This window comes from Ostrea edulis, chromosome 6, assembly GCF_947568905.1.
Source record: "Ostrea edulis chromosome 6, xbOstEdul1.1, whole genome shotgun sequence".
NCBI classification, from domain to species: domain Eukaryota; kingdom Metazoa; phylum Mollusca; class Bivalvia; order Ostreida; family Ostreidae; genus Ostrea; species Ostrea edulis.
The window spans coordinates 13,393,819-13,406,156 of NC_079169.1; the positions used below are offsets into that span (position 1 = coordinate 13,393,819).

The window sequence follows — 12,338 nt, forward strand, 5'->3', positions numbered from 1 at the left end:
CTGGACGCAGCAGAGGTGGGATCAGGTGCCTAGGATGAGTAAACATCCCTTGTCGACCGGTCACACTCGCCTTGAGCCCTATATCTTGTTTTGGCATGGATATATTAAGTATATGTGTTCTCCAGGCTCCATCATGTTGGAATTTTAATCCCAAATGAGTATGAGTTCCAACTGAATAACTGGACCATGTATCCCACATTTTATCTTGGGATGACATATTTTTTCTGCTAAAATCCAAATTGATTGTATTGTTGGGATTAAAATCAATGGAGGACTTAGTAGGGGTGATAGTAAACATTCTTCCATCCCAAGAACTGTGTCTGTGGAGCTGGTGATGGTAAATTGTCGTCCTTTAGTAGACCGGAAGTGTAGGACTGTCTCTGCGGAGCTGGTGATGATATGCTGTCTTCTTTCATTAGACCGTAAGTGTAGGAAAAGATAATCGTTGGAGAAAGAGAGAGAGAGAGAGAGAGAGAGAGAGAGAGAGAGAGAGAGAGAGAGAGAGAGAGATTCCCCAAGTGTCCATTAATGTTGTTATCTATTTATTTCATATAATTTCGCATCCTTTCTTTAGATTGTAATCAGTCTTGTAGAGAATGGGATAGTGTTTGTTAATCAATGGTGATGATCATATTACAAAGGTCTGATTTTAGTTTACAGCTATAAAATAAAATCACATTCCATTGTATAATGCTTCGTCTTATCTACTAACGTTTTGTGTTTTAAGTTAAAAAATGTATTTTTCATCCCATAAGAAGAGATGGTGGGAAGAGATGATACCATGAACCCGTTATTGAACTGAAAAGAAAGTACTCAATTTATTCGTCTTAAAATATTAATTCAGGTATTGATAAAACATAGACATAAAATGTGTATACTTAGCTGTGCTCCTTCATTAGCTCACCTGTTTTTATTTTGTTGTGAGACAGAATTTAATCAAATGCTTTTACACGAGAAGAAAAAAATTGTTGTGGCCTTCTTCTCGACATTCAGATGCATCAACAGCGTTTCATCTGTCAAAATAATGACCATTTCCCGTCATACATCGAACTCGAAATAAAAGACACCATAGGGTCTTCCGTATCTGATTCGTACTTCGTTATTTAATGAACATAGAAGTTAACATCAAACTAACAACTGAATTTTATGAAAAACGATATGACTTAATTTCTCCATCGTCAACTTCGTTATGTAGCAATATTTCATTATCACCTGCATTGGTGTTTATGTTTCACAACTGATTCGATACGCAAGAACTTGTGCTGCGTATGATAAGTTTTTCAATCGAGGCAGGCTATTGTCAGACAAGTTGATGGTACAGGGGTTTCAATAATCTCGTTTAAAGTCAGCATTTTGAAAATTTCATTGTCGTTGTAATTATCTAGTTTGTCAATACAACCTGTCATTTGGGTGAAATACTCTCTGACGTGTTTTATACCAATTGTTAGGTCGTTCATTAACCACTGATTTTGACTTCGAATTACTCCATTTACCTGATCGATATATAGGACTCACGGTGGGTGTGACCGGTCAACAGGAGACGCTTACTCCTCCTAGTCACCTGATCCCACTTCTGGTATATCCAGGAATCTGTGTTTGCCCAACTCTTAATTTTGTATTCCATAAAAGAGTTACGAGAACGATCACTGTTCTTTATCTTCATCTTGAGTCGCCAGGAGTTTTAAACGTAGCAGACTTTGTAGAACTTGGTACAGGAGTATATAGATCCTTTCTCTAAGAATCTGTCTTTTATCTGAACAAAGACCGTTCGCTAAGAGTGAGATAAATATTAAAGTAAACAAAGTTAACAAATCCACGTGACGTTTTTCACATATCTGGAAATGATACCACAAAGAAAATAGACATACACATTTGATGACGAATTGTAGTAAGAAGTGCATTACATCATCTAAAATCACTCAATAGCGGAGTAAAATAAGCAAGAGATAGATGGGGAAATACTGTCATGGGGGTTCAATTGTGTTTCTACACACACATGTACATGTATAACTGATGGTAATGATGCCAATGATGGAAATATTCACGAGAGGGACGTTAAACAGTATAGAACGAAACAGCATCTTGGAAAGAGTAATCTTGAAGCAAGCCAATCTGACTATTTCATTAGGTCATGTGATTAGGAAGGATAAAATAAAACCCTACCACTTTGTAACTCTCCAGTATTCCAATAGGATACATTATAGTCAAGGACTTTGTCGTCAGAATGCCATGAGAATTACGTCACTGAATATTTTGAGAGTGAGTATTGAATCAATCGAGTAACATTAATGATATTGCAAAGAAAATTGTTTGAATTTGATAACCTAACAGTTTCCTGTAATTCACTTTTTTCCATGGTAACCCATAGAGGTAACCGGCTATACATCAACATTTAGATAAACGGACAGCAGAAATATCATTAAAATTTATATTTTCATTTTTGATGCAAAATGTGTAGAAACACAATTGAATGCATAAATATTTTAGACATATCAAGCTTTATTTACATTTTAAAAAATCATATTCCATTCGGGGGAAGGAATTAGTTTGAAAAAAGCACTTGAATAAATTAGGAACAATATTTGAAATCTGGGATTTAATTAATCATCATTTCAAGCAAATGAAATACACATGTACCTAGGAATGTAATATATACGGAGTCATTGTTTACTATAACCGTTTTGGAAGGCGTGTTTTTTTTTTATTCTAAAACCAATTATAGACATACAAACAGACAGCCCACCAAGTCTTCATTCCGAGAGTGTAGAAATAAAATTACAAAGAATTAAAATTAAATAATGACCCCGACGTGATTCGAACACGCAACCTTCTGATCTGGAGTCAGACGCGCTACCGTTGCGCCACAGAGTCATGTTTCATATACCTGTTACACCTATATTTCATACCTCTACGTAAAACACAAAGACACAGTAAAAGGCGAAATAAAATCAATAAAAGGCAATATGCTATAAATGAGACATTTTTAACGCTTTATGACGTGTTTCACACCGATTGTTAAGCCGTTCTTGGCACACTGATTTTGACTGCGGATAACTGCGTTTACCTGATCAAGATATAGGGCTCACGGCGGGTGTGACCGGTCAACATGGGATGCTTACTCCTCCTATGCACCTGATCCCGCCTCTGGTGTGTCCAGGGGTCCGTGTTTGCTCAACTATCTATTTTGTATTGCTTATAGGAATTATGAGATTGATCACTGTTCGTTATCTTCACCTTGCATGAAAAGTGTCATACCCTAATGTATTTCCAAAAATGACCTGCATATGGTGTTTATCACTTTCAATTAATACGCTATACAAGAGCTTGTTCTGCGGAATTATTTTTTCAATCGAGGCAAACAAATCCCACCAAAGTTTCAACAGTCTCGTTGAAAGTCAGCATTTCGCAAATTCTGTGATCGTTATAACGATCTAGTTTGCCAGTACGACCTGACATTGGGGCAAATACTGTCTGGTGTGTTTCATACCAATTATTAGGCCGTTCCTGGTACACTGACTTTGACTACGGATCACTCCATTTATTTGATGAAGATATAGGGATCATGACGGGTTTGTCCGGTCAACAGGAGATGCTTACTTCTCCTAGACACCTGACCGAATTCATTTGGTACCTGTTAGAAGAGTAAATGCGTTGGGAAGTACTTAAACTAGTGTTTGATTTTTACATACTAGTTACAACACTTAACGAGAGTAACAGCTGAAATACCCGTTTAGGTCATTGTTTTCTCTGAGAAATAATTTGATGTCATAAATCTACATCGTCCAGATCACCGTTGTCCTATAATTGTTGATGTTTACTTAGAAAGTACGAGAATGCACCCGTGTAGGTGTAGGAGTGTGGAGATAACAGATAACTGATAGGTACTGCGGGTTTTTAGTTAACATTACTTGAACTAATCAAGTATGATAATGAAAGACTACATCAAGTTCATATTTTAAACTATGATGCAAATGTATGAATGTAGACATGGTTAATGGCTAGTAATATTTATAGATGATACGAATGAGTAAGCTTAAACGTTTCAGTTGCACTTACGAATATGATGTAGTTGGCTATCGTATGTTTTACTATCTTTTGCTCTGACAGATTTCTTTTGCTCCTCAAAGAATTGACCTTTTCACCATAACTTTTCCACTGATCTGAAAAATGGACTAGGTTGTGCATCTTAGTTAACGTCTTGGAGTCTCTCTCTTTCAGTAGAAATCTTGGGTTCTCTTACACAGAGTAAAATTAATCTTAGATGCTATGAGTTAGTGGTGATGCCAAATTCTTTCTTTTAATGGAAATCTTGAATTCTGTCTCTCTGATGAGAGTTTGAATTCTTTGTTTTAGTGGAAATTTGAATACTTTGTCTGATTCAGCATTTTAGATTCTTTCTGTGGACATCTGGGAAGTCAAAGGACTATCACTTATGTAGAAACAAATCGGATCATACAACTCTAAATGTGCAATATAAAATATCGAATGTTAAGGGAAATGATTTGATTTTTGATGAATGTACTTTGCATTAGATTTACAAACAAAGGACTAGATGCCGTCAACATAAGCAACATTCTTCGTTATTTGTTATTAGTGAAATCTTGAATTCCTTCTCGAATTATGTCTCTCTGTTGAAATTATTGATTCTTTTTTGGTGGAGTTTTGAATTCTTTCTCTCATTCAACATTTTGTTATCTTTCTGTGGAAATCTTGGAAATCACATGACTATCTATTATATATAAACATGACATATCGGATCATACAACTTAATTTTACTGCAATGTAAAATAACAAATGTTAAGTGAAATGATTTGATATTTAATAAAAGTACCTAGCATTATATCCCTCTATTAATATTGTTGAATAATGGTCGTCAATTTTGTCAACGTTTCATGTATTACATATTTTACGTTAAGCGCTTTTAGAGTAATTCTATCTAGGTATGTAACGCGATATATGTATGCATGAAAGATGATTATAACGAATAGTGATCAATCTCATAACTCCTAAAAATATGAAATAGAGAGTTGGGTAAACACGGACCCCTGGATATACCAGAGGTGGGATCAGGTGCCTAGGAGGAGTAAGCATCCCCTGTCGACCGGTCACACCCACCGAGAGCCCTATAACTCGATCAGGTAAACGGAGTTATCCGTAGTTAAAATCAGTGTGCCAAGAATGGCCTTAACAATCGTTATGAAACACGTCAGACAGCTTTTGACCCAATGATAGGTTGTATTGACGAACTATATCGTTGTAACGACCATGGAATTTGCGAAATGCTGACTTTAAACGAGACTGTTGGAAACCCTTTTTCTATTTTTGTTAAAGAAGCAACTGTCTATGCTATCAACAAGTCTAGTCATTAATTCATCGTGAAGGATGGTCGTGTAAAGTGTTGAAAAGTCAACGTTTTGATGTTGTTGATATGAGAAAAGTTTAGCGATTTCAAGTAAATATTGTTACTTGACCTCAATGTGAATATAGTACAGATTCTGAAAATGGCACTCGTATATTCACATTCAAAATGGACTGTAGATGGAGATATTAATACCTGTATACACGGTTTCTTTCACCGTTAGGTTTTAAAACAACGCCCATATATTTATAATAATCAATTTTATGGACGTTCTATCTTCACTTTTCGTTCTAATGATCTAATTAACAAAGATAAGCAAAAAACTAGGTCATATGTTTCCTGACATTTTTCATACTAATTGTTTAGTCTTACATTACATTCCGATTTTAACTACGTATTCCCCGATAAGGTGATCAAGATATAGGGCCCAGAGAGGATGTGGCGGATCTACAGGGATGATTAGTGCTCCTAGGCAACTAATTCAACCTCTGATGTATTCAGGGGTTCGTATTTCTCTTCTTTTAATATTGAATTCTTTATAGCAACTATGAGACTGATCATTGTCTGAAATCTTCACTTTGTCAAATAGTATATAAAATATTAATCAAACACAAAGATGTTCTTTGTATTTACTGTATATCATATCCTGAGTCTGTCAGAAGTTTCAAAGTAGCTCACTTAGAAAATGCAGCAGACTCCATACAAGTTACTACAGAACTATGGATCTTTTGTCCAAGGAACATGCCTTTCTTTCCTGAACAAAGACTAATCACTAAGAAAGAAAACATATCAAACTAAACTCTGGGCTTCTCGAACCACATGCCATTTTTCACTTGTCTGGAAATGATGTTACAGAAAAATAGCTATATACATTTGAAGGCAAATTGTAGTCAGAAATGTAATATATGTCAACTAGCAATCATTCGATAGCAGAGTAAGATGACCCAGGGAAATATGTGTCCAGTTGTGTTTCTACTCATACATATATACAGAATAATGACGACGGCAAAGATGATGATAACAAAGATGATGATCAAGTGAAATGATTTATAGAAATGTTCATTCAGTCTCATTTATGATTATTTGCTCCCCTGGGCACCTGATCCCACCTCTGGTGTGTCCAGGGGTCCGTGTTTGTCTGATCCCACCTCTGGTGTGTCCAGGGGTCCGTGTTTGTCTGACCCCACCTCTGGTGTGTCCAGGGGTCCGTGTTTGTCCAACTATCTATTTTGTATTGCTTATAGGAGTTATGAGATTGATCACTGTTCGTTATCTTCGACTTACATGGAAAACTTCATCTTATGAAAGTGGTTAAATCATAAGCACTTTATGTTAAGCACTGTACTTGTATGAATGACTTTATTGTATCAGAGATCTGGGCTTTTCGTGGTATTATGAACGGACAAAAACTTAACAACATTATGCAATCGTTTTGAAATTTCAGAGGGAGTACCCGAATAGATTTTATTTGCAAAAATCATTCTAAGTATTTCCTAAAAATTGAACCAATGTTTTGTTTTGATATACATCTATTTTCATTATTAAGAAAGTTTACATTAAAAGTTTGTGTTTTTTGTCATTAAAAAATTGAAAGCATCTGAAGCTGGTGGACTGTTAAGTCCCCGAGGGTCTCTACAGCCCAGTAGCTAAGTACTTCGTTACTTACTTGAAAATACGGATGTATATTTAATTGCTGTTATAAAATTTAGAAATTCATTTCCAAATTAAGGATTATCTCCCTCACGCATAGCTCTTATCCTTAGACGAATTTGACTAAACTTTTTTGGCACACTGTTTTTCCCTATAATAGCTCTAACACTTCATTATTATTTCGAATTTCAAACATTTCGGTTGAGCATCACTGAAGAGACATGATTTGTCGAAATGTGCATCTGGTGCATCAAAATTGGTACCGTATAAGTTTTACATTATATTTACAGTACATTTTTTCGTTTTTATGAGATTTATTGTAAAGAGCGGTGTGGCAGTCGATTAGCGCAGCGTACAGTGAATTTCATACAAACGAACGAAAGCACTGTCTTTTGTAATGAATATTCATAACATCATCGCAAAACTTGCACGCGACGTGACGTCATAAGTTTGGGATTGATAAAATATTCGACATGGATATCTCGATTAGTGACACTGACGTTTTAGAGTTTCAAATGATTTGGATGACATTACGTTATCTCGAATAATGACGTAGATGATGAAAAATGCGCTGATGAGGTATTCGGCATAATAAGTACATGTATGTCACAGACTTAAGCTACATATAACACTTTCTTTTTGCAGTCGGGAATCATTACATTTTTGATAAAGAATTATAGGTGGATCCAGGAATTTGTGAAAGGTAGACCTGGGACTTGATCTTTCACATACTTTTCACAGCCTCCACCCCTCTCCCATGTACATCGTTTGCTGGTTTACATAAATCTTGAGACAGTTTTCTACATGAAAATGTTTAGTTTATTTGCTATTTGTTTTCCAAAGTTCTAATCATTCTAATAGCCTTACTCAGACCTTATTTCGTAATTTAGCTGGACATGTCATCAAGATGAAGAACAAGAACATGTTGGTGGTTTACGTGTAAGATGGTAAATGTCTACGTACTTCAAAGTTTGTTTATAATTAAAAAGTTTGGATGCAATAGTAGAAGTATAGCTGTAGGAAATACAGGGTGTAGACTTGAACTTGAAATAGTTGGAATAATAAGAGGAATTGTTTCTATGTATGTAACTCGATAAATGTATGCATAGATATTGTTACTTGACTTCAATGTGAAAAGAGCTCAGAATCTGCAATGTTATAAAACGGCAGTCGTACATTCATATTCAAAACGGACTGTAGATGGAGAAATCAATTCTTTTATGCACGGTTTCATTGACCGTTAGCTTTTAAAACACCGTCCACATATATAAAATCAACACTTATATGGGCGTTCTATCTTCACTTTTCGTTCTAACGAACATAAGCCACAACTAGGTCAAGCACTTGATTCTGAGTATTGTCCGCTCTCGATACCACTTATCGCTTAACATATCTTTATATTACTAGATGTCTAGACTCTCCGTGGGATGTTGAGCAGACAAGAACTTATAGTACAACGTGATGCAAGCGTTTTCGGATATCTGAGGTGGTACCCGAATAGATGTTAATTCCATAAAAGCATCCTAAGTATTTCCTGAAAATGGAACCAATGTTTTCTTTCTCTATACATTCATTTTCATTATTTAAAAAGTTTACATTACAAGTTTATGTGTTTAGGTCATAAAAATTGAAAGCAGTTTGAAGCACATACACTACTTTTATGATACTGACTTGTTGCAATGGGTCAGAATCAGGAAACTCTGATTGGTTTATTACGTCATGTAATAAGGACAAATAACATAATACCCTACCACTGTATAACTCCATTATTCCTATATGATATATCATAGTTAAGAACTATGCCATCAGAATAAATTTTGAAATTGATAACTTTAGAATTTACTTAATTTGGTGAAGAAATGCAACTTTAGTGGAAAGTCATCCGTATAAAATGTTAATAGCCCTGCAAAGTTGATAATCGCGATCTACAAAGCTTACTGTACTTATCAACATTAGAATGGACAGTGAAATATATTTGAAACTTTATTCAAAAGCTCTGTAGTAAGCTTTTCAACTTTATATGATTTACTGTAAAAATGAATTTCAACACCATATCACCTTAAAATAATGATGACCCCGACGTGATTCGAACACGCAACCTTCTGATCTGGAGTCAGACGCGCTACCGTTGCGCCACGAAGTCATGTTGCACTGATAATTTACACCTCTACGTGAACATTTACACATATATAGTGTGGGGCAATATCTCAATGCATTTAGAAGAAAAAAATATATATTTCTGATATTTACATTCCACCCTTATTTTCATTTTATATCATTTCGTATAATTCCTCAGTTTTCTTGCTTGTATGCATACGGATAAAAAATTTCTATTGAATGTGTTGATCATTTTACATAAAGCTCATTTTGGTTACCGCTGTAAAATAAAGTCACATTCTATTGTCAAATGCTACATTCTTATTAATCAGGTTATTGTGTGTTAATTGAAAAATAGTATTAATCCAGTTAGAAGAGATAGTGGGGAGAGGAAAAAATATCTTCAACCCGATATTGAACTGAAAAGAGAGTATTCATTTTGTTAGAACCTTGGATGCGTTAGGAAGTACTTAAAGTAAAGTTTAATTTGTACATATACTAATAAATATACGTAGAGAGAGAGATTTTTATTTTTATTTTTTTTTAGAATTTGTTGATAGCAAGTGGAAGGTGACGATAACGAACAGTGATCAATCTCATAACTCCTATAAGCAATACAAAATAGATAGTTGGGCACACACGGACACCTGGACGTACCAGAGTTGGGATCAGATGCCTAGGATGAGTAAACATTCCCTGCCGACAGGTCTGACCCGCCGTACGCCCTATATCTTGATCCGGTAAACGGAGTTTTCCATAGTCAAAATCAGTGTGCCAAAAACGGCCTAACAACGGTATGACACAAGTCAGACAATATTTTACCCATTGATAGGTTGTATTGACAAATTAAATTATTATAACGACCACAGAATTTGCGAAGTGCTGATTTTAAACGAGAATGTTGAAACCCCTGCTCCATCAACATGTTTGTCAGTAGGTTGTCTCAACTTAAAAACTGATTATACGCAGAACAAGCTTTTTCATAAAGCTGAGTTGATAGTTTGCCGTTAATATATATTTTCAATACAAAATTTCTAAATATGAAGCAAAAGTGGACGACTCTGTGATGTCTTTTTTCTCCAGTTCACAGAAATATATCAAATCGAAAATATGAATGAAAATTAGCATTGTTGATAGATAAAACGTCGTCGATATATCTAAATGTCGCACTGAAGGCCACAACAACAGATTTTTTTATTTTGACGTGGTATGATAATTGGATCCTACACCAAGTTCATATTTTAAACTATAATGCAAAATGTATAAATGTAGACATGGGAACTGGATGAGTGATATTTAAATAGACGATAACATTGACTAAGCTTAGACGTGTCGGTTGCACTTCCAAGTATGGTTTGTTTGGCTATCGTAATGGTATACCAGCTTTTGCTGCGATCAATGTATTTTGCTCTTGATGCATTCACATCTTTTCCATATGTCTGAAAAACTGGACGAGGATTGTGTACCTTATGTAAAATCTCAGAGTTTCTCTCTGTAAATCTTGAATTCTTTGTCTCAGTGGAAATGTCAAATAATTTGTCTCCATGGATATCTTGATTTCATTCTCTCAGATGAAAGTTTGAATACTTTGTTTTATTGGAAATTTTGGATTCTTTGTTTCAGTCCAAAGTTTTGTATTTTTTGTTTTAAGTGGGATCTTGAATTTTTTCTCTCTGTCGAAATCTGGCAAGTTACATGAAAGGTGTAGATAACGAACAGTGATCAATCTCATAACTCTTATAAGCAATACAAAATAGAGAATTGGGCAAACATGGACCCCTGGATATACCAGAGGTGGAATCAGGTGCCTAGGAAGAGTAAGCGTCCCCTGTCGACCGGTCACGATTTTGGTTCAAGAGTGGGGAAACATGCTCGCTGTCGGTCATTGCTAGGACGAAGACATAGCAAACTCGGTCCATTTTACAGTTGGACGACCTCGGGCTGAAATATTTCCCGACATTATGTAACCTACAACCTGTAGCTATGAATTTCATTTTTGAAAAAGCATGGGGGATTGAACTGTGACGCTTTGTGCCAGCATACATGTACTTCACAAAGCTGAACTATCGCTTTATGAAATCTATGCTAGCTAGGAGTGTTGGTGTTCAAAACCTCATGTTTCATTTTTTTTTTCATATTTGCATCTTACTTTAATTTCTTTGGAATGATTCTAAGCCGTTAGAATAGTCGTTCTATATTTATCAAGATTCATACGCATATTCTCCATATTCTTCACATTGATGAGGAAACGGTTATCATTTCGATCATAGAAATATTGAAGGTACAATAAAATGCATCGGAAATGTGAAAAAATAATAATAAGAGTGTTAATGATTGTGTCGACACAAAGACTGACAAACGGAGATGACAGGAAGTTCTCATTCCGAGAGAATAAAATGAATAACGACTCTATTTTATAAGCATTTTGCGAGAGTAGAAAAAAAGACCCCGACGTGATTCGAACACGCAACATTCTAAGCTGGAGTCAAACGAGCTACCGTTGTGCCACGAATCCATATCAATACTTAGATATGTCAAAACACACACGCATACATACACACACACACACACACACACTCACGTACGAACGCACACACACACACGCTCACACACACACACGCACACACACACACACATACACCCTCACACTCACACTCACACACACACACACACACACACACACACACACAGAGAGAGAGAGAGAGAGAGAGAGAGAGAGAGAGAGAGAGAGCAAACTGTAAGCAATACGAGGATTAGATGGGACATCCTTCAGCGCTTCATGAAAGACTAGTATATGCCGACGAGAAGCGTCCGCATTCTTACCTTGATGTATAGGCCTAACAAGGACTTTTTGAAAGGGGTTCCAGCACTTGTTGACATATTTCTTAGAATCGGAGAGATTCTTCATACTGAGTGATTCGATAAAATACTTTATCGAGTGGGAATCGTTTTCATTGACCAATGAGGTTAGCCATAGGAACCGACTTTTATTTTTTTTTAAATGAACCAAGAAAGTAGAGATGAAGAAAAAGAGGGAACACGAATCTCCGCATTGCAAACAGAATAACACCCGAAGAAAATTGTAATTTCCCTAATTAGGCAATATTTTTGTGAGTCACGGATTTCATAATCCCTCTCCTTGATTTTGATTCAGACGCCTATGTGGAACCTAGACAACCTTCATTGTATGCTATGGATTTATTTTCTCCACTGAAAGTTTCTGCTTCAGGTT

General features: G+C 35.7%; 2 non-coding genes across 2 annotated transcripts; both read right to left on the reverse strand.

Annotated features, from left to right (window-relative positions):
- Positions 1–2,799: 2,799 nt before the first annotated feature.
- On the reverse strand, positions 2,800–2,871 carry Trnaw-cca (transfer RNA tryptophan (anticodon CCA)). Its single transcript has one exon. It is a non-coding gene; the product is annotated as a tRNA-Trp (tRNA).
- A 6,209-nt stretch (positions 2,872–9,080) lies between these two features.
- On the reverse strand, positions 9,081–9,152 carry Trnaw-cca (transfer RNA tryptophan (anticodon CCA)). The gene has a single exon. It is a non-coding gene; the product is annotated as a tRNA-Trp (tRNA).
- Between the last annotated feature and the right edge of the window lie 3,186 nt (positions 9,153–12,338).